Genomic DNA, 25,948 nt, shown 5'->3' on the forward strand with positions numbered 1-25,948 from the left:
AGACCACAGTGCAATCAAACTAGAACTCAGGATTAAGAAACTCACTCAAAACTGCTCAACTACATGGAAACTGAACAACCTGCTCCTGAATGACTACTGGGTACATAACGAAATGAAGGCAGAAAAAAAGATGTTCTTTGAAACCAACGAGAACAAAGACAGAACATACCAGAATCTCTGGGACACATTTAAAGCAGTGTGTGGAGGGAAATTTATAGCACTAAATGCCCACAAGAGAAAGCAGGAATGATCTAAAATTGGCACTCTAACATCACAATTAACAGAACTAGAGAAACAAGAGCAAACACATTCAAAAGCTAGCAGAAGGCAAGAAATAACTAAGATCAGAGAAGAACTGAAGGAGCTAGAGACACAAAAAACCCTTCAAAAAATCAGTGAATCCAGGAGCTGGTTTTTTTAAAAGATCAACAAAATTGAGAGACCGCTAGCAAGACTAATAAAGAAGAAAAGAGAGAGGAATCAAAGAGACGCAATAAAAAATGACAAAGGGGATATCACCACCAATCCCACAGAAATACAAAGTACCATCAGAAAATACTATAAACACCTCTATGCAAATAAACTAGAAAATCTAGAAGAAATGGATAAATTCCTCGACACATATACCCTCCCAAGACTAAACCAGGAAGAAGTTGAATCTTTGAATAGACCAATAACAGACTCTGAAATTGAGGCCATAATTAATAGCCTAGCAACCAAAAAAAGTCCAGGAGCAGACAGATTCACAGCCAAATTCTACCAGAGGTACAAGGCGGAGCTGGTACCATTCCTTCTGAAACTATTCCAATCAATAGAAAAAGAGGGAATCCTCCCTAACTCATTTTATGAGGCCAGCATGATCCTGATACCAAAGCCTGGCAGAGACACAACCAAAAAAGAGAATTTTAGAACAATATCCCTGATGAACATTGATGCAGAAATCCTAAATAAAATACTGGCAAACCGAATCAAGCAACACATCAAAAAGCTTATCCACCATGATCAAGTGGGCTTCATCCCTGGGATGCAAGGCTGGTTCAACATATGCAAATCAATAAACATGATCCAGCATATAAACAGAACCAAAGACAAAAACCACATGATTATCTCAATAGATGCAGAAAAGGCCTTTGACAAATTTAACAACATTTCAAGCTAAAAACTCTCAATAAATTAGGTATTGATGGGACTTATCTCAAAATAATAAGAGCTATCTATGACAAACCCACAGCCAATATCATACTGAATGGGCAAAAACTGGAAGCATTCCCTTTGAAAACTGGCACAAGACAGGGATACCCTCTCTCACCACTCCTATTCAACATAGTGTTGGAAGTTCTGGCCAGGGCAATTAGGCAGGAGAAGGAAATAAAGGGTATTCAATTAGAAAAAGAGGAAATCAAATTGTCCCTGTTTGCAGATGACATGATTGTATATCTAGAAAACCCCATCGTCTCAGCCCAAAATCTCCTTAAGCTGAGAAGCAACTTCAGCAAAGTCTCAGGATACAAAATCAATGTGCAAAAATCACAAGTATTCTTATACACCAATAACAGACAAACAGAGAGCCAAATCATGAGTGAACTCCCATTCACATTTGCTTCAAAGAGAATAAAATACCTAGGAATCCAACTTACAAGTGACATGAAGGACCTCTTCAAGGAGAACTGCAAACCACTGCTCAACGAAATAAAAGAGGATAGAAACAAATGGAAGAACATTCCATGCTCATGGATAGGAAGAATCAATATCATGAAAATGGCCATACTGCCCAAGGTAATTTATAGATTCAATGCCATCCCCATCAAGCTACCAATGACTTTCTTCACAGAATTGGAAAAAAAACTACTTTAAGGTTCACATGGAACCAAAAAAGAGCCCGCATTGCCAAGTCAATTCTAAGCCAAAAGAACAAAGCTGGAGGCATCATGCTACCTGACTTCAAACTATACCGCAAGGATACAGTAACCAAAACAGCAAAACAGAGATATAGACCAATGGAACAGAACAGAGCCCTCAGAAATAATGCCACACATCTACAGCTATCTGACCTTTGACAAACCTGACAAAAACAAGAAATGGGGAAAGTATTCCCTATTTAACAAATGGTGCTGGGAAAACTGGCTAGCCATATGTAGAAAGCTGAAAATGGATCCCTTCCTTACACCTTATACAAAAATTAATTCAAGATGGATTAAAGACTTACATGTTAGACCTAAAACCATAAAAACCCTAGAAGAAAACCTAGGCAATACCATTCAGGACATAGGCATGTGCAAGAACTTCATGTCTAAAACACCAAAAGCAATGGCAACAAAAGCCAAAATTGACAAGTGGGAACTAATTAAACTAAAGAGCTTGTGCACAGCAAAAGAAACTACCATCAGAGTGAATAGGCAACCTACAGAATGGGAGATAAGTTTTTGCAATCTACACATCTGACAAAGTGCTAACATCCAGAATTTACAATGAACTCAAACAAAGTTACAAGAAAAAAACAAACAACCCCATCAAAAAGTGGGCAAAGGATATGAACAGACACTTCTCAAAAGAAGACATAGATGACATTTATGCAGCCAAAAAACACATGAAAAAATGCTCATCATCACTGGCCATCAGAGAAATGCAAATCAAAACCACAATGAGATACTATCTCACACCAGTTAGAATGGCAATCATTCAAAAGTCAGGAAACAACAGGTGCTGGAGAGGATGTGGAGAAATAGGAACACTTTTACACGGTTGGTGGGACTGGAAACTAGTTCAACCATTGTGGAAGTCGGTGTGGCGATTCGTCAGGGATCTAGAACTAGAAATACCATTTGACCCAGCCATCCCATAACTGGGTATATACCCATAAAGACACGTGCACGTGTATGTTTATTGCGGCACTATTCACAATAGCAAAGACTTGGAAGCAACCCAAATGTCCAACAGTGATAGACTGGATTAAGAAAATGTTGCACATATATACCATGGAATACTATGCAGCCATAAAAAATGATGAGTTCATGTCCTTTGTGGGGACATGGATGAAGCTGGAAACCATTATTCTCAGCAAACTATCGCAAGGACAGAAAACCAAACACTGCATGTTCTCACTCATAGGTGGGAACTGAACAATGAGAACACTTGGACACAGGAAGGGGAACATCACACACCGGGGCCTGTTGTGGGGTGCAGGGAGTGGGGAGGGATAGCATTAGGAGATATACCTAATGTTAAATGATGAGTTAATGGGTGCAGCACACCAACATGGCACACGTATACATATGTAACAAACCTGCATGTTGTGCACATGTACCCTATAACTTAAAGTATAATAAAAAAAAGACGTGTAAAACTAGAAGAAACTCGAGTGCTATAAAAGATGGCTTTTATATTCTATCTTTGTTTTGTGCCACCATGAAAATTGCCTGTGACTCAATAACTTATAAAGAACAAAAATTTATTTCTCACACACCTGGAGACAGGAAAGTCCAAGATCAAGGTGCTGGCAGGTTCAGTGTCTGATGAGGGCCATCTTGCTGCATTCTCCAGAGGGGAGAAACATCGCAGAAGGGTGGAAGAGACAGCTGCTAAGGCTGCATGAAATCTTTTTAAAAATGGCTGTAATGGCATTAACTAGGGCAGCCCTCATGGCCTAACCACTTCTTTAGGGCCCCCCTCTTAATAATAATGCATTGGCAACACCTGAATTTTGGAGGTGATCTATTCAAACCATAGGTCAGGAGATCGAGGCCATCCTGGCTAACACGATGAAATCCCGTCTCTACTAAACAAAATACAAAAAATTAGCTGGGCACGGTGGCAGGCGCCTGTAGTCCCAGCTACTTGGGAGGCTGAGGCAGGAGAATGGCGTCAACCCGGGAGGCGGAGCTTGCAGTGAGCCAAGATGGCACCACTGCACTCCATCCTGGGCGACAGAGTGAGACTCCGTTAAAAAAAAAAAAACAAAAACATAGCATTTGTGGATACATTACTGTGTTACTAGATTTGAAAATCATGTTATAAAATTATACGTTATTTTTTAATCTATGGGTAAAATGTAATTCATACACAAACTCAGTGGATTTTTAAATTTCTTTTCGTAATGCTTAATGAGGATAAAAGAAAAGTGAGATCTTCATAAGTTATAAACCCAGAAACAGAATTTCTTCCTATATTAATTTTTACGTGTATTAAGATAGCTTCACATATCTGAATTAATAATATCTAAACAAAAGAAATCATAGAAAATACTGTCAATAAAAATGATAGAGGATTATTAACAGGCTGTAACCTATTATAAGAGAAATATCACCAGGGACATAGGGAAAGGAGAAAGGTAAATTATAAAAGAAGTTGTATAAGTGAATAATAAAAACACAAGAAATGTTAAGACTTACAAGTAATTAAAGGAAAAACTATAGAAAAATTAGGGTACTATACCTTGGTTGCTTGGGTTGATAAACCATAGAATGCTAGTGGCAAAGCAAATTGGTACTTTCCTGGGGAGCTGGAGGATAAATGCAAAATTATGAAGCCAGGAGCAGGAGGAAAAAAGGAAAAAAGTAAGTGAATGGAAGTAAATTACTTACATTGAACTTTTAGTCCGTATAAGTTGCTCTCACAGTAGGATTACCTCCCTTCCTGTTCTGTAGCTTAAGCAAAAATTTTAGTAACTTAATGTACAGACTCTTCATTACCAAATTCTCTAGCCAATTTAATATTCTGACCCCAAACCCTTCCCTTTACGATATGAAAACTATATTTTTGCTGGCCTGAAATTCATGTGTATGAAAAGCCAATTTTCCTAAATGGGTTTCTTCACTGTTGATACTAAGAGTCTCGCTGTTATTGAAACTTTCTCTTCAGTGTCAGAAGTGACAGTATTGCAGACCTCATCACATGTTGGCATCAGGTAGCAGGGAGCACTATCACAGAATAGTTTAGTTTGAAATAATAGTTTAAAATAGTCACATGCTAAAAAAGAGACAGATTGAAATACATGTGAATTCATTTAGGAGTTTCATTTCATATTGGATAATTTTGGAACAGGCTCTAGTGAAGATTGGTGTATGGAATACAAGGATCTATAATACTGTTGTATGCTTTACCAGTTGGTTCCATAAGAGAAATTTTATAACCTCAATATTTTTCCAGAAAGCATTTTATAAAATTCAGATGTCTATTTCTGATTTAAAATTAATTTTTGCCATACTATGTTCTTTTTATCTTATCTGCATGAAATCCAGGGCACACTCTTTAAAATATAAAGTAAGATAAGCATGCTAACCATCACCATTATTATTTATAGAAAGTATGCCAAAGAGAAATTAGAAATAAGAGGTGTGACTATGAAAAAAAGACAAATCAATAATTATTCATAGATTAAGATATGAGTATATTCTTGTAAAACTCAAGGAGTGCTATTTTAAAACTCTTAGAATAAATGAGTTCAACCTGAAATAGGATGTACGATGAAAATAAGAAAAACCATACCTAACATATCTATCAGCAATAACCAGATAAAAAGTAGAATGAGGAAAACAGAGAAGACAAACAGAAAATCCTACAAAATGCCTACAGACTCTAAAAATAAGGTTGTAGAACCTACCAGAGAAAAATTACAGAACTTTACTAAGAGTCCTAAAATGAGTTTTGAATAAAAAGAGAAACTTAGTTTTATAGCTTGAGTTGTTGGTGGATAGATCCCATAGCCTATATAATCCCTGTCACTGGGCTTACAAATATAATTCCATTTTATAAAGTTCCTAGGCACACTCCAAAATTCCATCACAGTGATAAAGGCATTTCTGAAACACCAACAGGCCTGCTGTTCTGTAATCTGTCATTGCATAAATTAATTTATGTCTCTTTGTTTCTGTATATTTTCTGAAAAGGACGAAGTAGAGGAACATGAGAATGAGTGATGTGTGTATCTGAGGAGGGAGGAGATAAATAAAGACATTGTTACATCATTGGAGGTGGGGTAAGGATGTGTGCCACCTCCACCATTCCCAAGCTATTGTCAGAAAAATACCATGTTTTAGGACAGGATGGCTATATTTTATAGCAACTAAAATCAAATTAGCAATTTTTAGTATGGAAGTTGAGAAAATGATGTTAAGGTTCTCCTGTCAGAATAAATAGCCAAGAAGAAATGAAAACTTTTGACTCAGGAGAATAAAAATATTAAGGATTTAGTATTCCAGAATTTTAATATGGCATAATACATTTAAATATTTCTCTAAAGTTAATAACTTTATATAGCAATTTGAACTTTATCCACTTTCAGGTTCAATATAAAGAGCGAGCTTTTTTGATTTTGTAGCAGAAACTCAATAGTTGCTAACTGATGTTGGTCTGAAATACTTTCTAAGCCAGAATAAAAGGAAAGGAGTTAGGACATCCAACTTTGTGGAGGATATTTTATAATCCAGGTCTTTTTATCATTTCTATATTTCCTGGCAACACCTTACTTTTACCTATTTTGTAGAAAAAATATGCCAAGGCCTTGTGTGCTGTTGGATTTTTTTATTAGCAGATTTTATTTTTAGAACAGTTATATATTTACCAAAAGATTGATCAGATAGTACAGAGTGTCCTTGGGTAGCCCCTCTTTCTTTCACTAGTAGGGTACATGTTTCATGACTGATGAAACAATATTGATATATTAACTAAACTCAATAGTTTACATTAGTGTTTATATTGTACAGTTTTAAAGCATTTGACAAATGCGTAATGTCATGTAACTATCATTACAATATCATACAGAATAGTAGTTTTACCACTCAAAAAACTTTTGTGCATCACTTATTTATTCATACATTCTCTCCACTCCTACTGGAAACCACAGATTTTCTACTGTCTTTATACTTTTGCCTTTCCCCTAATATCATATATTTAGAATCTAAATTATGTAACCTTTTTATACTTGCTTCTTTCACATTGAAATACGCATTTAAGTTCCCTCCATGTCTTTTCGTGGCTTGGTAACTCATTTATTTTTATCTCTGAATAATATTTCATTGTAAGGATGTACCACCATTTTTTACCTATTTACCTAGTAAAGGACATCTTGGTTGTTTCAAAATATTGTTATCTTTGAACAAAAGCTGTTATAATCATTTATGTGCACTTTTTCCATAGACATAAGTTTTCTATTCAATTAGGTAGTACCAAGGAACACAATATACTTTGCTTTGTTAGAAATCTTGAGATTGTCTTCCAAAGTGGCTTTGTTATGGTACTCCAGAGAAGCAGAAGAAATTCCTTCTGCTTCTCTGGAGTACCCTAATTTTAGTACCCTTATACACACACGCATACACACACACGCACACACACACACACCTACACACACACACACATATATATATACATACATATATAATATATAATGACTAATATAAATGAAAGTTTGTACCCTCTGACCAACATAGCTTTATTTCATCCCCTTACCCTACCCCAATTCCTGGCAACTACCATCCTACTCTCTACTTTTAGGAATTTGATTTTTTTAGATGACATGAATAAACGATATTATAAATCATTTGTTTTTCTGTGTCTGGTTTATTTCACTTAACATAATGCCCTTCAGGTCCATCTATATTGTTGAAAATTGCAAAATTTTCTACATTTTTAAGGCTGAATAATATTCCAGTGCATGTATATACAGCATTTTCTTCATCCATCAACGCACACTTAGGATGTTTTCTTATCTTAGCAATTATAAATAATATTGCAGAGAACATGGGATTGCAGGTACTTCTTAGAGATCCTGATTTGAATTACTTCAAATATATTACTAGAAGTAGCATTGCTGGATCATATGGTAGTTCTATTTTTAATGTTTTGAATGGCTGTACAAATTTAAATTTCTACCACAGTGTACAAGGTTTCCCTTTTCTCCCTGTCCTCACCAACACTTACCTTTAAAAAAAATAATAGCTACGCTATTGGGTGGGAGGTGACATCTCATGTTGGCTTTGATGTGCATTCACCTGATGATTAGTGTTGTTGATTTTTTTTTCGTATACCTAGGGGCCAGTTGTATGTCTGCTTTGAAGAAACGTCTATTCAGGTTGTTTGCCAATTTTTCAATTAAGTTGTTTGTTTCTGATAAGTTCTATGAATTCCTTGTACATTTTGAATATTAATCCTATATCAAATATATGTTTTACAAATGTTTTATCCCATTCAGTAGGTTGCCTTTGTATTTTATATTGTTTTCTTTGTGTGAAAATACTTTTTAGTTTGCTCTAAACCAATTTGTCTATTTTTGCTTTATTAGCCTGTGCTTTCGGAGATACATGCAAAAAATAATTGCCAAGATCAATGTCATGGAGCTTTTTCTCTCTATTTTCCTCTAGGAATTTCACAGTCAAGTCTTACGTTTATTGCACTTTATTTTTATTTTTTATTATTTTAGATTGAAAGGGTACTTGTGCATGTTGTTAAATGGATATATTGTGTAATGGCGAAGTTTGGGCTTCTAGTGTACCCATTATGCAAACAGTGAACATTTTATCCCACAGGTAATTTTTCAGCCCTCATCTACCTCCCACCCTTCCATATTTTTGAGCTGCCAGTGTCAATTATTTCTGCCTACTTGTCCATGTGTATCCATTGTTTAGTTTCCACTTATAAGTGAGAAACAGACTTTCTGTTTCTGAGTTGTTTAACTTAGGATAATGGCCTCAAGCTAAATCCACGTGGCTGCAAAGGGCATGCTTTCATTTTTTATGGCCATATAGTATTCTGTGGTGTTTATATATCACATTTCTTTATCCAGTCAACCATTGATAAAAATTTAGGTTTATTCCATGACTGCTGTTGTAAATAGTGTTGCAATAAACACAACACACAAGTTTAGGTGTCTTTTTGATATAATAATTTCTTTTCTTTTGGTTAGATGGTCAGGAGTGGAAATGCTATGCTGAATGGTAGTTTTATTTTGCTTCTTTGAGAAACCTCCATACTGTTTTCCATAGAAATTTTACTACTTTACAATATGCCAACAGTGTATAAGCATTCCTTTTTTTCTGCATTCTTGCCAACAACTGTTATTTTTTACCTTAAAAAATAGCTATTCTGACTGGTGTAATATGGTATCTCATTGTGGTTTTAATTTACATTTCTCTGATGACTGGTGATGTTGAGCACCTTTTCATAAGTTTTTTTTTGTAGCCAATTGCATGTCTTATTTTAAGAAATGTCTATTCATGTTTTTTGCTCACTTTTTAATGGGGTTTTTTTTTTCTTGTTGATTTGTTTTGGTTTCTTGTAGACTGTGGATATTAGACCATTTTCAGAGGCATAATCTGCAAATATTTTCTTCTCTTCTGTAGTTTGTCTTTTTGCTCTGTTGATTATTTCCTTTGCTGTACAGAAGCTTTTTAGTTTATGTTCCATTTGTGTACTTTTGTTTTCGTTGCATTTGCTTTTGAGGTCTTAGTCATAAATTTTTTCCCTTAATGTCAGAAGAGTTTTTTCTATTTTTTTTTGTTAGGATTTTTCTTGTTTGAGGTCTTACATTTAAGTCATAAATGAAACTTGAGTTCATTTTTGTATATGGTGAGAGAGAGGGGTCCAGTTTCATTATTCTGAATATGGCTAGCCAATTTTGCCAGAACTCTTTATTGCTATTCAGTAAAGCAATATTTCATATCCTTTCTTCACTGTTTATTTTTGTCAACTTTGTCAAAGTTCAGTTTTTTATAGATATGTGGATTTATTTCTTGGTTCTCTATTTGGTTCCATTGTATGTCTCCATTTTTTTACCGTTACCATACAGTCTTTGTTACTATAGTTTTTTTAGTATATTTTGAAGTCAGATAATGTGGGGCCTCTTACTTTTTTCTTTTTATGAAAAATTTATTTGGCTCTTCAGGCTCTTTTTTTGTTATATATGTATTCTAGGATTTTTTTCTAATTCTGTGAAAAATTATGTTTGTAATGATAGGAATTATGTTTAGTCTGTAGATTGCTCTTGGCAGTATGGTCGTTTTAACTAGTGATACTTCCAGTCCATGAGCATAAGATATTTTTCTGTTTCTGGCATCTATGATTTATTTTATCAGTGTTTTGTATTTCTCCTTATAGTGATCTTTAACCTCCTTGGTTAAACATATTCCTAGTATTTTATTTGTGTAAATGGCTAGTGTAAATGGGATGGAATTTTTTATTTGTTTCTTAGCTTTAATGCTATTGGTGTATCGAAATGCTACTGACTTTATTCACATTGATTCGGTATCCTGAAACTTTACCAAAATTTTTTATCAAATATAGGAATTTTATGTAAAGTCTAGGTTTTCTAGATATGTCATCAGCAAGCAGAGATAACATGACTACTTCTTTTTAAATTTGGATCCCTTTCCTCTGGCTAGAACTGCCAGTGCTATGTTGAATAGGAGTGGTGAGAGTGGAGATCCTTGTCTTTTTTCAGTTTTTTTTTTTTTTTTTTTTGGCAAAACTATTTCCTTTTATTCTGTGGAACATCACTAACATAAATAGACATATGCATGATTTATGTTAATTTATACACGATGAGAATTAAGGCTGAAAATGACATCCTGGGAAACTCCTACTATTAGTTTCAGATCTCCTGGGCAGGGGCAGACTCTTGGCTCCCCTTATACTTCCTAACTCCCAGTGGGCCTGAATAGACACTGGCCAGACTTTCAAAGTAGCTTCTTGAAGATGGATGATGATCTGTTTAGAATAATCCATTCACCTGTTCTGTTTCAGGGTCCAAATCAGTATCATAAAAACAGGGCTGGGTGGGGAGTCCATTGTGCTCATCGTTCCTACTAAAGGGTACGGAAAACCAGCCCCGATGCTGGCATGGATGTCGCGAATGGGCAGAACAAATCCTGTAGGGACACCATTTTGCTCTGGGTTGTGAGACAAGGACAAGTGTGTTTTGGCCATGCAGATGGGGAGATTCCCAAAGCCCTGCTTTGTGTAGACTTCAGCTTTGTGTTGAGCTTTGAGGAGTAATTCAATGTTGTCTGCTCCATAGATCTTCTGTGCAATGATCCTGATTTTATCCTCAACTGGGAGCTTGAGGTCATAAAAGAGTTGGAAGCTGCTGGGTGCTTGTCCTGCTCTCTGGACAGCCTGAGCCAGGGCTAAGGTACCCTTGCCCCCTTCTGCCCAGTGAGTGCATTTCACGGTATCAAAAGCCCTATGTTCTCTGGAAAGGCAGCTGATGAGGTCCAGCTCAGTCTCTGTATTCATCTTGAATGCATTCACGGCCACTACTACTGGAATTGCAAACATTCTGGCATTTTCAATTTGTTTCTTCAAGTTACTGAAGCCTTTTTCAACCAGCCCCAGGTTCTCCTCTATGTAAGCCTTGGGAAGAGGCATTCCAGCAGTGACCATAGGGCCGCCCCTGTGCATCTTTAGAGTGCTGACAGTGGCAACAAGCACCACCACGTGAGGGCAGAGGCTGGAATACCGGGATTTGATGTTAAAAAACTTTTCTATTCCAATGTCTGCTCTAAATCCCGCTTCCGTCACTACAAACCCTTCTGGGCCAACAAGCTAGAGTGTGATCCGGTCTGCAATGATAGAGGAATTGCCATGTGTGATGTTGGCAAATGGGCCGGCATGGACAAACACTGGAGTGCCCTCCAATGTCTGCATGAGATTGGGCTTGATTGTGTCCTTCATAAGCACTATCAATGCACCACTCACCCCAGACCTTCAGCGCTGACGGGCTCTCCTTTTTTACTGGATGCCACCACCATTTTGCCCAGTCTCTCTCTCCTGTCTTCTAGAGAAGTGGTGAGAGCCAGGACAGCCATAATTTCACTGGCCACAGAGATGTCAAACTGGGCTGTCCGTGTGTGACTTTTCTTCGTTGGAGCCTGTCCGATCATGATCTTCCTCAGGAATCTATCATTGGTATCCAACACTCTTTGCCAAGCTATGGTTTCTGGATCAATGTCCAATCTTGCAAATCTGTTTATCTCTTCATCTGTCAGTGTGGTAGAGTCAGTCTTGTTAATGCCTAGTCTGTTTAACCTTTGTATGTGGATATCAGAGAACTTTCTCACTCCATTTACTGATGGCACCAAATGATTAAAGATAGCCTTGTCTGTCTGGGTCAGTTCATGAAATATCTGAGCATCAATGGCCGCAGCAACAAGGTTATTAGATACAGTGATGGCATGGATGTCACCTGTGAGGTGGAGATTAAACTCTTCCATAGGAATGACCTGGGAGTAGCTGCCTTCTGCAGCACCACCTTTTATTCCAAAGGTGGGGCCCTGAGAAGGCTGTCGCACACACATATTCTGGTAGAGATGGGCAAGAAGGGCTTTCACCAGTCTGATTGTAGTCGTGCTTTTCCCTTCTCCCAGGGGTGTTGGAGTTATTCCAGTCACTACCTGATATTTCCCATCAGGCTGGTGCTTCAGGCGTTCTAGTGCTGACAGCAGAACTTTGGCCTTTGTTTCACCATATAATTCTACCTCTTCAGACAGCAGACCAATTTCTCAAGCCAGCTTACCAATGGGCTTCGGTTTACAAGATCATGATACATCAATATCACTTGGAACCGGTGTCTTGAGGTTAAGGTTGTTATACTGAATCATCCACTTTCCTGGCTTAAATTTCTCCAGGAAACGCTTGGCACTCTCTACTGTGCTCTGCATGAGCATTGCAACCATCATGAGCCCTAAGCCACCAGGAACGGGTCTCATCATATGCCACATCACCCACAACTTTTCTCCCATTTGTTTTTTTTTATCATCTGGGACATAATTGATTCCACAGTTGATGACTATTGCCAGGCTTGATCCATTCCCCTTTAACCATTTCAGGCCAACCAGTTGCAACCACCAGGATGTCGCCTTTATTTACCTCCTCATCCAGATTCGCAGTCTTGGAGTGGCAGGTGGTCACTGTGGCATTGTTCCACAGAAGCAAGTCATGCATCGGGGCCCTGACTATTTTACTGCGCCCAACCACCACAGCATGCCTTCTGGCAATCTGCACCCCTGTCTCTTTGATGAGTTCCAAGCATCCTTTAGGCATACAAGGAATGAAACAGTCATTTAGGTCACCTCTAGCAAGTTTCCCAGCACTGATGCTAGTCAATCCATCCACATCCTTTTCAGGTGCAATAGTATTGATCACTCCTTCAGTGTATTGTCTTAATCTAGAGGTAGCTGCACTACGAACCCATGTATAGTAGAGTCTTCATTCAAAGATATAATGTACTTGATCACCTCAGATTCTGTGGTTGTTCTTGGTAACTTAATGTCAGTGGCTTTCATCCCAATCGCTTCAGCAGCCTTCAGCTTCACATTATATAAAGATTGGAATCATCTCTGTTGGCAACCTGTAATATTGCCAGGCCTGGCGTGAAACCAGGTACTTCTCCTTCAACTGAGTGACTTGATTCTTCAGTCTCGCCCTTATTTGTGCGGAGATCTCCTTCCTGTTCAGGATTTCTGCTAGTGCCATGGCCTTTATTAGTCCGCTGCCCATGATGGACACCACCAATATCCTGTTCAGTTCTTAGGAGGAATGCTTTAACCTTATCCTCATTCAGTATGATGTTGGCTATGGGTTTATCATAGATGGCTTTTATTAATTTGAGGTATGTATTTTCAATGCCTAGTTGGTTGTGAAGAAATGTTGGATTTTATCAAGTCGTTTTTCTTCATCAGTTGAGATGATCATATAGTGTTTGTTTTTTATTCTGTTTATGTGGTTAATTACATTAATGATTTGCATATGTTGAACCATCCTTGAATCTCTGGGATCAAACCCACATGGCTTGATGTACTCTTTGTTTAAATTTGCTAATATTTTATTGTGGATTTATGCATCAATATGCACCAGGTATATTAGCTTGTAAGGTTTTTTTATTCTTTCCTTGCATAATATTTGTATCAGTTGATACTGCTTTCATAGAATGAGTTAGAGAGGAATTGTTCTTCCTTGATTTTTTTGGCATAATTTAAGTAAGATTGGAACAAGTTCTTTGTATGTCTGGTAAAATCCAGCTGTGAATCAATCTGGTCCTGGGCCATTTTTGTTGGATATTTTATATTACAGATTCAAATTCATTACTTGTTATTGGTCTGTTTAGGATTTCCATTTCTTTCTGGTTCAATCTTGGGAGGTTGTATGTTTCCAGGAAGTATCCATGTTTTCTAAGTTTTCTAGTTTGTGTTCATAGTAGTCTCTGATGATCTTTTCTGTTTCTGTGATATTGGTTGTAATGTCAACACTATCATTTCTGATTGTGTTTATTTGAGTCAGCTGTCTTCTCAATCTAGCTGGTGGTCTATCAATTTTGTCTATCCTTTCAAAAAACAAACTTTTCATTTTAGTGATTGTATAATTATTTTAATCTTAATTTCATTTAGTGCTGCTTTGGTGTTTGTTATTTCTTTTATTCTGCTAGCTTTAGGTTTAGTTTTTTTTTTTTTTTTTTTCTTGTTTTTCTAATTCCTTGAAGTGGAGCATTAGGTTGTTAGTTTGGGATTTTTCTCTCTTTTTGATGAAGGCATTTAATGCCATGATTTTCCTCTTAATACTGCTATTATTGCATCCCAGGAGTTTTAGTATGTTGTGTCTCTATTTTTATTTGTTTCAAAAATATTATTTTATTTCTGCCTTAATTTCATTGTTTACCCAAAAGTCATGCAGGAGCAAGTTGTTTAGTTCCCATGTATTTGTGTTGTTTTAAGAGTTCCTCTTCATATCAATTTCTACATTTATCCCACTGTGATCCAATTAGATACTTGATATAATTATTATTTTTTCAAGTGTATTGAGCCTTGCTAAATGGCCAAGCATGTGGTTAATTTGGGAGAATGTTGTATATGCAGATAAGAAAATGTATATTCTGTCATTTACATAACATTGTCAAATGTTGTGTAAATATCTATGCAGTTCATTTGGTCTGGGTCCAATTTAAGTCCAGAGTTTATTGATTTCCTGCCTTTGTGATCTGTCTAGTATTGTCAGTGAGTTATTTAAGTTTCCCACTATTTTTGTATTGCTTTCTATTTTCTTAGTTCTATTCATATTTGTTTTAGGAATTTGGTCTTCCAGTGTTGGGTGCATATATATTTAGGATAGTTATATTTCTCATTATATAATGCCTTTCTTTGTTTTTTGTTTACTTTTGTTTGTTTAAAGAATAGCTCAGTTTTCTGTTCCATTTGTGTGATACATCTTCTTCCCCCTTTTGCTTTTTGTCTGTAACCATTAGGTGGGTGTCTTAGGCAGCAGTTAGTTAGGTCTTACTTTTTCATCCAATATGCCAGCCTATATCTTTTAAATGGAGTATTTAGGTCATTTACATTCAATGTTAGTACTGATATATGAGGTTCTGTTTCTGTCACATTGATGTTAGCTATGTGCTTTGTAGTCTCAATCATGTAATTGCCAGATAAGATCTGTGAGTTTTGCTCATGTGCACATGTGACATGTGCTTTTATGATGTCACTGTCATTTTTTTGTATCCATATTTAGTACTCCTATGAGCATTTCTTGTAGGGCTGCTTCAATGATGAATTCCCTTAGCCTTTGCTTATCTGGGAAGTACTTTACTTCTTTTTCATTTATAAAGCTTAATTGGCAGGATATAAAATTCTTCACTGGCATTTTTTTTTCTTCACAGAGGCTAAAAACAGGCTCTCAATCTCTACTGGCTTGTTAGGTTTCTGCTGAGAAGTCCACTGTTAGACTAGTGGGATTTCCATCATAGGTAATTTGATGATTCTCTGTAGCTGCTTTTTTTTTTTCTTTTTTTATTATTTTACTTTAAATTCTAGGGTACATGTGCACAGTGTGCAGGTTTGTTACATATGTACACATGTGCCATGTTGGGGTGCTGCACCCATTAACTCGTCATTTACATTAGGTGTATCTTCTAATGCTATCCCTCCCCCCTCCCCCCACCCCACAACAGGCCCCGGTGTGTGATGTTCCCCTTCCTGTGTCCAAGTGTTCTCATTGTTCAATTCCCACCTATGAGTGGGAACATGCAGTGTTTGGTTTTCTGTCTTTGCGATAGTTTGCTGAGAATAATGGTTTCCAGCTTCATCCATGTCCCTACAAAGGACATGAACTCATCCTTTTTTATGGCTGCATAGGATTCCATGGTGTGTATGTGCCATATGTTCTTAATCCAGTCTATCAAAAGGATCTAGAACTAGAAATACCATTTGACCCAGCCATCCCATTACTGGGTGTATACCCAAAGGATTATAAATCGTGCTGCTATAAAGACACATGCACATGTATGTTTATTGTGGCACTATTCACAATAGCAAAGACTTGGAACCAACCCAAATGCCCATCAATGTAGCTGCTTTTAAGATTTGTTTTTTCACATTGAACTTGGATAATCAAATAATTATATGCCTTGATGATATTAATCTTCTGTAATATCTCACAGGTGTTCTCAGAATTTCTGGTATCTGGATATCTACAACTCTAACAAGATCAGGAAATGTTTCCTGAATTATTCTGTGAAATATATTTTCCAAATTTCTTACTTTTTCTTCTTCTCCCTCAGGAATGGCCATACATTGCGGATCTGGTTGCTTTACACAATCTTATATTTCTTGAAGATGTCGTTCATTTTTTATTTATTTTTTTATTTTTTTTTTTGCAGTTGCAAGATTTAATAGACTGAAACGGAGCTCCCATAAAATGGGAGGTGACCCAAAGGGGGTTGCCGTTGCTGGCTCAAATATCTGGGTTTTATATCCCAATCATTGTCCCTCCCTCTGTGCTCTCAGGTGACAGATGATTGGCTATTTCTTTACCTCCTGTTTTAGCCTAATTAGCATTTTAGTGAGCTCTCTTTACTACCTGACTGGTTGGGTGTGAGCTAAGTTTCAAGCCCCGTGTTTAAAGGTGGATGTGGTCACCTTCCCAGCTAGGCTTAGGAATTCTTATTTGGCCTAGGAAATCCAGCTAGTCCTGTCTCTCAGTCACCCCCTCTCAACAGGAAAACCCAAGGGCTGTTGGGGAGGTTGGCTGATGATTGCTCTAACTGCTTCCTGCTGAATTGGGGTATAGTAGGGGTCGTGCCGTTGAGATTTTCTTTGGTGGGGTGCCTTTGATGTTATCAACATCTGAGCATGGGCTAGCAGGCCGGTCCAGGAATCCACGGTAGATCTTAGTCATGGACTGCATCTGGGGCTCCATTTGAAGAATGATTTGTGGTTTTACAGCTTCGATTCTGGAAGAGACAAACTTAACAAGGAGGTTAAAGATACAGGGATTGAAATGTGTGGCCTGCAGTGCAGGGGATCATTTCTTTGGCACACTTCACAGGCCCCGACTATCTGCTTGATAATTTTGAAAAGGCCTGGTCCAGTAAATAATAATTTGGCCATCTGATGGGTGCTATCAATGCCTAAGTGAAAGGTTTGGTGAAGGGTTTTAAGTAATTTCCGTGGGTTAGCTGCAGACAAAAGTATTTTCCCTTCTTCGGTGGCTAGCCATCCTGAGGGGAGGAAACTATGTCCTTGTGAGGTTCCCCATTCTCTTTCTCTTTCTGAGTACTGGGGCTTGGTTTCCCAGAGAGGATTACCCCATACTAGGGGTCCTTCTATAAGCATTTCTTATGGAGGGTCCTGCCTTGTGGCTCTTTTGGCTTCAATATCCGCTTGGCAGTTCCCTTCTATTTCCCTTTCCTTTCCTTTCTGATGACCCCAGCAGTGTAAGATTGCCACCTCTTTAGATTTCTGTGAAGCCAATAGTAGTCTCCTAATGGCTTCCTGATATTTGATAGGTGTTCCTTCAGAAGTTAGGAATTCCCTTTCTCTCCATATTGCTGCATGGGCATGGAGGACTAGATAAGCACAGTTAGAGTCTGTATATATATTTACCCTTTTCCCTTCTCCTAATTCTAGTGCCCGAGTGAGGGCTATTATTTCTGCCAGCTGAGCCCTAGTTCCAGGAGTGAGGGGATTACTTTCAAGTGTTCCATTATCACTGACCACTGCATAATACGCTTTTTAAAGTCCTTTTCCTACAAAGAAACTTCCATCAGTATACAAGTTGAGGTCGGAATCAGTCAAGGGAACCTCTAGAAGGTCCCCTCGAGTGGCGTAGGTTTGAGCAATTACTTGTTGACAGTTATGTTCTATTTTTTCTTCATTTTCTGGAAGAAATGTGGCTGGATTAAGAGTTGCACATGTGTGCATTTGCAGCACTGGTCCTTCAAGTAATAGAGCCTGATATTTACGCAAACAGTAGTCTGACAGCCACAAGTCTCCTTTAGCAATGAGTATGCTATTCACATCACAAGATGTCCACACAGTAAGATCTCTTCCCTGTATCATTTTAACTGCTTCAGATACTAAGACTTCTACTGCTGCCACTACCCATAAATAATGAGGCCAACCCTTTGCCACTACATCAATTTCCTTACTCAGGTATGCCACAGGTTACAAGCTGGTCCCTCGGACCTGTGTAAGGACTCCTAGAGCTATTCCTGTTTTTTCTGTGACATATAAAGAAAAGTCTTGCCCTGTTGGCATGCTTAACACTGGGGCTTGGGTTAGGGCCTTCTTTAGGGCCTGGAAAGCCACTTCTGCTTCAGCTGTCCATCTTACTAAATGGGTATTGGCTTTCTGAATTTTCTTAATTAGTGTGTATAATGGCCTGGCTATTTCGCTGTACCTGGGAATCCATGTTCGGCAGAAGCCTGTTATGCCAGGGAACCCTCTTAGTTGCTTTAGGGTTTTGGGATGAGGATAAGCCAGTGTAGGCTGGATGCATTTCTCACTGAGGGCCCTGGTGCCTTTGCATAATTTTAGCCCTAAGAATTTAACCTGCTGTTAGCAGAGCTGAGCCTTTGGTTTGGAAACCTTGTAGCCACAGGTGGCAAGGAAATTTAAGAGCACTTGGGTGGGGCTGGGTGCAGTGGCTCATGCCTGCAATCCCAGCACCCTGAGAGGCTGAGGCAGGCAGATCACAAGGTCAGGAGATTGAGACCATCCTGGCCAACATGGCGAAACCCTGTCTCTACCAAAAATACAAAAAAATTAGCCGGGTATGGTGGCGGGAGCCTGCAGTCCCAGCCACTTGGGAGGCTGAGGCAGGAGAATGGCGTGAACCCAGTAGGCAGAGCCTGCAGTCAGCCAAGATCGCACCACTGCACTCCAGCCTGGGTGAGAGAGCGAGACTCTGTCTCAAAAATAAATAAATAAATAAAAAATTAAAAAAAAGAGCACTTGGGCAGCTTGATGACACAGTTTCTGAATGGGCGGCTAAAAGTAAATCATCCACATACCAAAAGACAAGAGTGTCCAGGTATGGGAACTGGCTCAAGTCTTGTGCTAATGCCTGGCCAAATAGATGGGGGCTATCTCTGAACCCTTGGGGTAAAACAGTCCAGGTGAGTTGAGACATTGGGTTTGAAGGATCTTCAAAGGCAAACAAGAATTGAGAGTCAGGATGTACAGGGATGCAGAAAAAGGCATCCTTAAGGTCCAGGACTGTAAGCCACTCTGCTTCCTCTGGCATTTGGGAAAGCAGAGTATAAGGGTTAGGTACAGCTGGATATAGAGGGACGAGATCTTGTACTAACCTCCACTGTCCATTGGGTTTCTATACTCCTAAAATTGGAGTCTTGCAGGTACTACTGCATGGTTTTACTAGGCCTTGGGCTTTTAGGTCTTTAACAATCTTTTGGAATACTTGTTGGGCCTCGGGTCTAAGGGGGTACTGCCTTTGGTAGGGAAAGGAGGTGGAATCCTTTAGTTTAACTTGAACAGGACGGGCATTCTTTGCTCGTCCATAATGTCCTTCTGTTGCCCAGGCTTCATGATTAATTCCTTCCTCAAGCAGGGGACAACAAATGGGTGTTCCTTCTCCTATGTTCAGGTATATAATGGCCCCTGCTTTTGTTAGAATGTCTCTCCCTAACAAGGGAGTGGGGCTTTCAGGCATAATTAGAAAAGCATGTGAAAAGAGTAAAGTTCCCCAGTCACAACTTAGTGGCTGGGAGAAGTATCTAGTGACTGGCTGTCCTAGGACCCCTCAGATATTGACAGATCTGGAGGACAGTTGTCCGGGACAGGAGAGTAAGACTGAGAAGGTTGTGCCAATGTCCAGGAGACAGTTAACCTACTGGACCTCAATGGTCAAGCATACCCGGGGCTCTGTGAGGGTGATGGCATTGGCTGGCACTTGCCCCGGGCACCCTCAGTCCTGCTGCTGGATCATCTGGTTAGTGGCTTCTGACTCAGATGACCTTCGTCCCCTGGGGCAGTGGGCCTTCCAGTGATTCCCTTGACATAAGGGGCATGGATGAGGGAGCGGCTTATTTCTACTCAGACAATCTTTTTAAAGTGTCCTTGTAGACTGCACTGGAAGCAAGCCCTATTAGGCACTCAATTTGCCCAGCCTTTCCGTGTTCCAGAGCCTCCAAATTCCACTTGCCTGAGTGCCATGACTAAAGTGGTGGCCTTTTTCTTATCTCATTGGTCCTGTTCTTCCTGTTCCTCCTGACCTCTATTATAAAAAACTGAGGTTGCCAAGTCCAGTAGGGTTTCTAAATTTTGCTCCAGGCCTAAGGTAGACTTTTGAAGGTTTCTTCTAATGTCTGCAGCTGTCTGAGTGATAAACTTATCCTTTAAGATTAGTTGGCCTTCAATAGAGTCAGGTGACAGAGAGGTATGCTTCCTCAATGCCTCCCTTTGTCTCTCCAGAAAGGAAGTAGGATTTTCTTCCTTTCCTATGTTATAGTGGACATCATTGAATAATTTATAGGCTTCTTTCTAGTTTTCCTTAGTCCTTCTAGCATGCAAGTTAGCAAATGTCTGTGGCACCAATCTCCATGTTCTGATTCTGCATCCCATTGAGGGTCTACACTGGGAACTGCCTGGTGGCAGAATTGTTCTGTGGGGAACTGTTCTCTTTCCTCTGTTGTCATCCTATCATTGACCTGACTGAGATACCAGAGATTGACAAACTCTCAGGCTGCAGTTATGGTGGCACTTCTCTCATTTGGGGTTAGTGTCTGATCTAACAGTAACATTATATGTCTCCATGTCAGATCAAAGGATTGTCCTAACCCTTGTAAAACATCAATATAGCCATCAGGGTTATCTGAGAATTTACCTAGGTCTATTTTAATTTGCTTCAAGTCTGAGAGGGAAAAAGGCACATACACTCTGACTGGGTCAAATTCTCCAGAATACATCTTAGGGGCATTTTTGCCTTGGGGGGAAGTTTCCTATCTGAAAAAAAAAAAAAAAAAAAAAAAACATAGGGATGCCAGCACCCCTAGTAATTTTCCGATGGGCATTAGTCTTACAGCATCCTCTATGGTCCTAATGCTTATTCCTTTCAGGGTGTGTAACCACCCATAGACCTCTGCTTATTGGATTAGTTACGCTCACCGATGTAGCCATCCTGAACCTGTCTTCCTGCCTTTCTTGACCACAAAGAAAGGGGTCCAGACTGCTGGATTCTAGTGTTCCTTTACCAGCAAGCCTGACATTGCCTTTGCACTCAGGGGTGAGTTCTAGAGCTGGGCTGGGTTCCTGAGTATTTCATAATAACCCAGTTGCCCCATCAAGATGCATTCCTACAAGCAACAGTTCTTATGCAAATTCATTTCACAGAGGGTGTGGGTAACCTTTTGAGTCAGGATGGAGATAGAGTTTTTTGATTCTGTAAGTATTTTAAGGCTTGGCTGAGTGCAAACAGCTCGCACATTTGAGCAGACCAATTATTAGGCAATTTTCTTAACTCTGCTTCTGCAAGAGTTTCCCTCAATTATTGAATACCCATTGTGTTTTTTTCTCAATCACCTGGGAGGAACCATCTATTGTCCTATCCTGAAGGGAGTCCCTCCTAGGTCTGGTCGGACATTTGTATGGTAATTAAGATTTAAATCCCCTTTTAGGAAATCTGCCCGGTTAACGGAATTTTCTGTGGTTAATGTTAAATTATCTTTCTCTAACAGAATAGCCCCATACTTTAAGATTTTTGAGTTAGTAAGCTACCTTTTTGCTTTTTTGACTTAGGATAGTTCTGAACTGGTGAGGTGTGCTCACAATGAGGTTTCCTCTAAAGGCTAATTTTCTACTTTCTTCTGTTAGCAAAGCAGTTGCTGCTACAGATCGAATGCATTTGGGCCATCTGCAGGTTCCTGGGTTAAAGATTTTTTATAGGAAGGCTACTGGTTATCAGTGGCCTCAGTGCTTTTGGGCTACGGCCTTGTTTACACTGACAACAAAGTGGTATTGGAGTGTTATAGGGTCATGGAGAAAACTTTCAGTTATCAATTATAGGTTTTAAATTTATCCTGGCTTTTAAAGAAATAGGGTACACTGTTTTTTCTTTACCACGTCTATCTTTCTCTTTCTCTCTTTCTTTCTTCTTTCTGTCTTTGTAGATGGATTTTGGAAACAGTGGAAGGACATTTGCTCATTGCCCCCATTTGCCACTATATGAATATGTGCCTCCCTTTTATTTACTCAATTTGCTTTCATCCTGATCTATTATGTTGTTGTAGACCCAGTTCCAGTTGTTAAAGTGCTGAGTTATCAGTTCTAAGGCCCTGGCAAGGGTGGTGTGGAATGGGTCCCACATAACTGCTCATGTCGAGTTGTATGCCTAAATTGGGAGGGACACCAGGGACAAAACTCTCTGGGTTCATAGCCTAGGGGCCTAAGGATGCAGCATAGATCTTCCTTAGATCCCTTTGGAGATACAACCTGCTGTAATACTTGGGAGAGGAAGTGAAGGTCTGAAGCATTAGTATCTAGGAGGCAGGGATCAGAGGAAGTAGATTCAGAGGTAATGAGAATTTTGGGGCTACTCTTTCAGGAAAGTCATGGTCTAGACCCAGGAGGTATGGGTCAGAAGGAAAGGTAGGGGCGCACGCATGGGTGACTGTTGACTAGAGACTTCTGGCTGCACCATGATCTCAACTGGCTAATGCCGGGAGTTCAGGATGACAGCTTTCTGCCTCTAGCCGGCCCTCAGCTTCCCCAGAAAAATTGAAAGCAGAAGCTGGTTCCAGGCAGACCAACACTCCCAACCCAGAAGGGTTGGGGGTTGTTAGAAAGCCCTTTCCCAGACAGCTTCCCACCTGAGCCTTAAGTCCAGTGGCCATGCTAATTGTTTTTAACCGGCTGACAGGTGCCTGGTATTTTCCTCCAATTCTAAGGAAGGATAGGACAGAATAGCAAGCAAAAGTGGTCCAATATTACTCACAACTTTGGAGGTACCTTCATGGTCACCAAATGTTACTGGGGGATCCTTGCTCCCAGAGCTCCCAAGATGATGTCGGGCCACTTCAAAGATGGTGGCAAGCCTCGTGTTCTCTGACCTGGGGTTCTTGGCCTCACAGATGCCAAGGAATGGAATGTTGCACCATGCAGTGAGTGTTATAGCTCTAATAGAAGCTATGGGTCATGGAAGAGAACCGTGGAACCCAGCAACTAGTGTTCAGCTTGATAAAGACGAACCCAGGCACTTAGCCATGCAGGAACAATGGTGAGCCTTTAGCCCAATTTGGAGCAGCAATGGGCACCTCACTGGATCAGTAGTGCAGCAGACACCCTGCCAGATCCAGAGAGGTGGAAGTCAGTGGCAGGTCTGCAATGGTGGCAAACAGCAGTGGTGGATGGTGAGTGAAAGCTCAGCTCCAGCCGTAACAAACATGGACCAGAAGAGTGTGCAGTTGCAAGATTTAATAGAGTGAAAACGGAGCTCCCGTAAAATGGGAGGGGACCCAAGCGGGGTTGCCTCATTTTTTAATTTTTTAAAAAATTTTTCTCTGACTGTGTTAATTTAAAAGAACAGTCTTCAAGCTCTGAAATTCTTTCCTCTGCTTCATCTAGTATGTTATTAAAGTTTTCAACTGTATTTTGAAATTCATCTAGTGACTTTTTAATATTCAGAAATTCTGGTTTTTCAGTATATTTATCTCATCTTTCATATCCTGAATTTTTAAAATTTATTTTGGTTTTCAACTTTCTCTTGAATCTAATTGCACTACCTTACAATCTATATTTTCAATTCTTTATCTGTAATTTCAAAATGTTCATTTTGAACATTTTGCTGTGTTCAAAATGAACATAGCTATGGAGATATTGATGTCCTTTGGGGGTGTCAAAACGATCTCCCTTATTGTACTGCCAGAGTTCTTGCACTGGTTCCTTCTCATTTGAAGAAGCTGTCACTTCTTAGTTTTGAAATTGCCATTGTATAGATAAAAGTTCCTCAGTGGTATGACTGTGATGGATGTCATGTATGACCTTTTGCCTCCATATCTGGGTGCTTTCAATGTGCCAAGGGCTCTGTATGAGTTCTTTGGCTGTATATAACTTTTGTATTGTGGCTTTCTCAAGTGCTGCTTATTGTAATGATGCATTGGCCATATGATCTGACACACTATCTTCTGTGAGCTGGGAGTGCAGAGCTCTCAGAAAGCTTATCTTGCACCTTAGCACTATGCTGTGTCAGCAGGTTTTTATTTGGTGGGAAGTTTGGTCCACAGTAGAGTAGGGGATGCCTAAGAGCCAGCTTACCCTTGGGTACTCTAATGAATTATGGAAACACCTACCCTGATGGGGACGGTAGAAGGAGTGTTTGGTTTGATATGCTGAGATCGTAGGGGAGGGGGCTGCACCAGCAACTTGTCCTGGACAGGTAGGAACATAATCTGCTTTCCTATAATGCCCCTGACACAGGGATCATAACCTTCAGTTCAGATATATGCTGTCTTTTATCTCTAGCCCACAATGTGACTGAGGTCTGCAGGAAATGCCCATCTGCCAGCTACTGCCAAAATTGCCTTTGGGCAGACGTCTTCCTGCAGCCCAAAACATACAGTTCTGTGGCTGGTCTGCACTCTCTGGCAAGGATGCTACCACTCTGTGTAGACAGAGGAAGATGAACCCCAGTCATTGTTTGAGCCCAGGAGGTGGGCACACATTCAGTGTGGATGGAGCCACTATTAAAAGTGCTAGAAGAGCTATCACAAAGTGCACTTGCACCAGCCCCCAGTGGGAAAAGCCTTGGCTGCATCTGTGGCAATACATGGGGTAGCAGGAAGTGATCTCCTCTCTACATTTGTTGCCAGTCACTAGTGCTGCCCATCCACTGAGACAGAACCATACTCTCTCCTGCATTGGAGATCAGCATTGTACCTGTGTTTCCTTTGTCCCAAGGGGTGCTTTGGAGGGCTCTGCTCCCCATTCCCATAATGGTGGCTCATGCCAAAGGCTAGATCTCTAGGGATCCTGCAGTTCCCTAAGGATCTAGTGATCCTCTTACTTGTCGAAGTCAGAGCAGATTCTGGGGTATGTTTGCAGGGTATCTGTTGATGCAGTGAAATAAGAGCTGAGATTCCATGGGCAGGATGGTGGCTTATACTGGGTGCAAAACCTTTATGGCACTTTCCACCTGAATTTGGGTTGAGGAATCATGTGAGTACAACTGCAGGAGCTCACCAACCAGTGTTCTGCCCCCAGGAAGTTCCCAAATAACCATTGAGAGTGTTACTCAGGCTCATGAGGGCAGATGAACTTTCCAACAATTTGTTGGTCAGCAGTCTGTCACGAGGTGAGGGGAGCAAAGAAATACCCTACCTAACCTGTCCATGGAACTCCAAGCTTTTGGGGGGCCAATCTCTGCCAGATTTTTGCTGCCTTTCTTTTCTGTACCCTAGCTTATTCTGTAGCTCTCTGAGAGTTTTTGGCACTCTTCCATCAGCTTTCCACTCGGGGTGACTGCTCACCCATAACTTTGATCTCTTTTATGAGGAGAACTGGCATTTGGCATCTCTAGTCAGTCATCTAATGGGAAGCCTGGAAGGGGCTCGCATTGGAGAAGCTTCTCCAAACTCGAATCAAAAAGATGCTAATTTCCTTGTCTGAGAATGGGCAAGTCTTATGTTTAAATCTTCAATCCATTTTGAGATGATTTTTGTGTATGGTTTAAGGTAAGGGTT

General features: G+C 39.7%; 1 protein-coding gene and 1 pseudogene across 3 annotated transcripts in view; one reads left to right on the top strand and one right to left on the bottom strand.

Annotated features, from left to right (window-relative positions):
- FAAH2 (fatty acid amide hydrolase 2) overlaps positions 1-25,948 on the top strand; it is a 287,721-nt gene that overhangs the window by 172,550 nt on the left and 89,223 nt on the right. The gene's annotated exons all lie outside the window — the stretch shown is intronic.
- Positions 10,521-13,498, bottom strand: LOC129024401 (C-1-tetrahydrofolate synthase, cytoplasmic-like; annotated as a pseudogene).

Source organism: Pongo pygmaeus, chromosome X (genome assembly GCF_028885625.2).
Source record: "Pongo pygmaeus isolate AG05252 chromosome X, NHGRI_mPonPyg2-v2.0_pri, whole genome shotgun sequence".
Classification (NCBI taxonomy): Eukaryota; Metazoa; Chordata; class Mammalia; order Primates; family Hominidae; genus Pongo; species Pongo pygmaeus.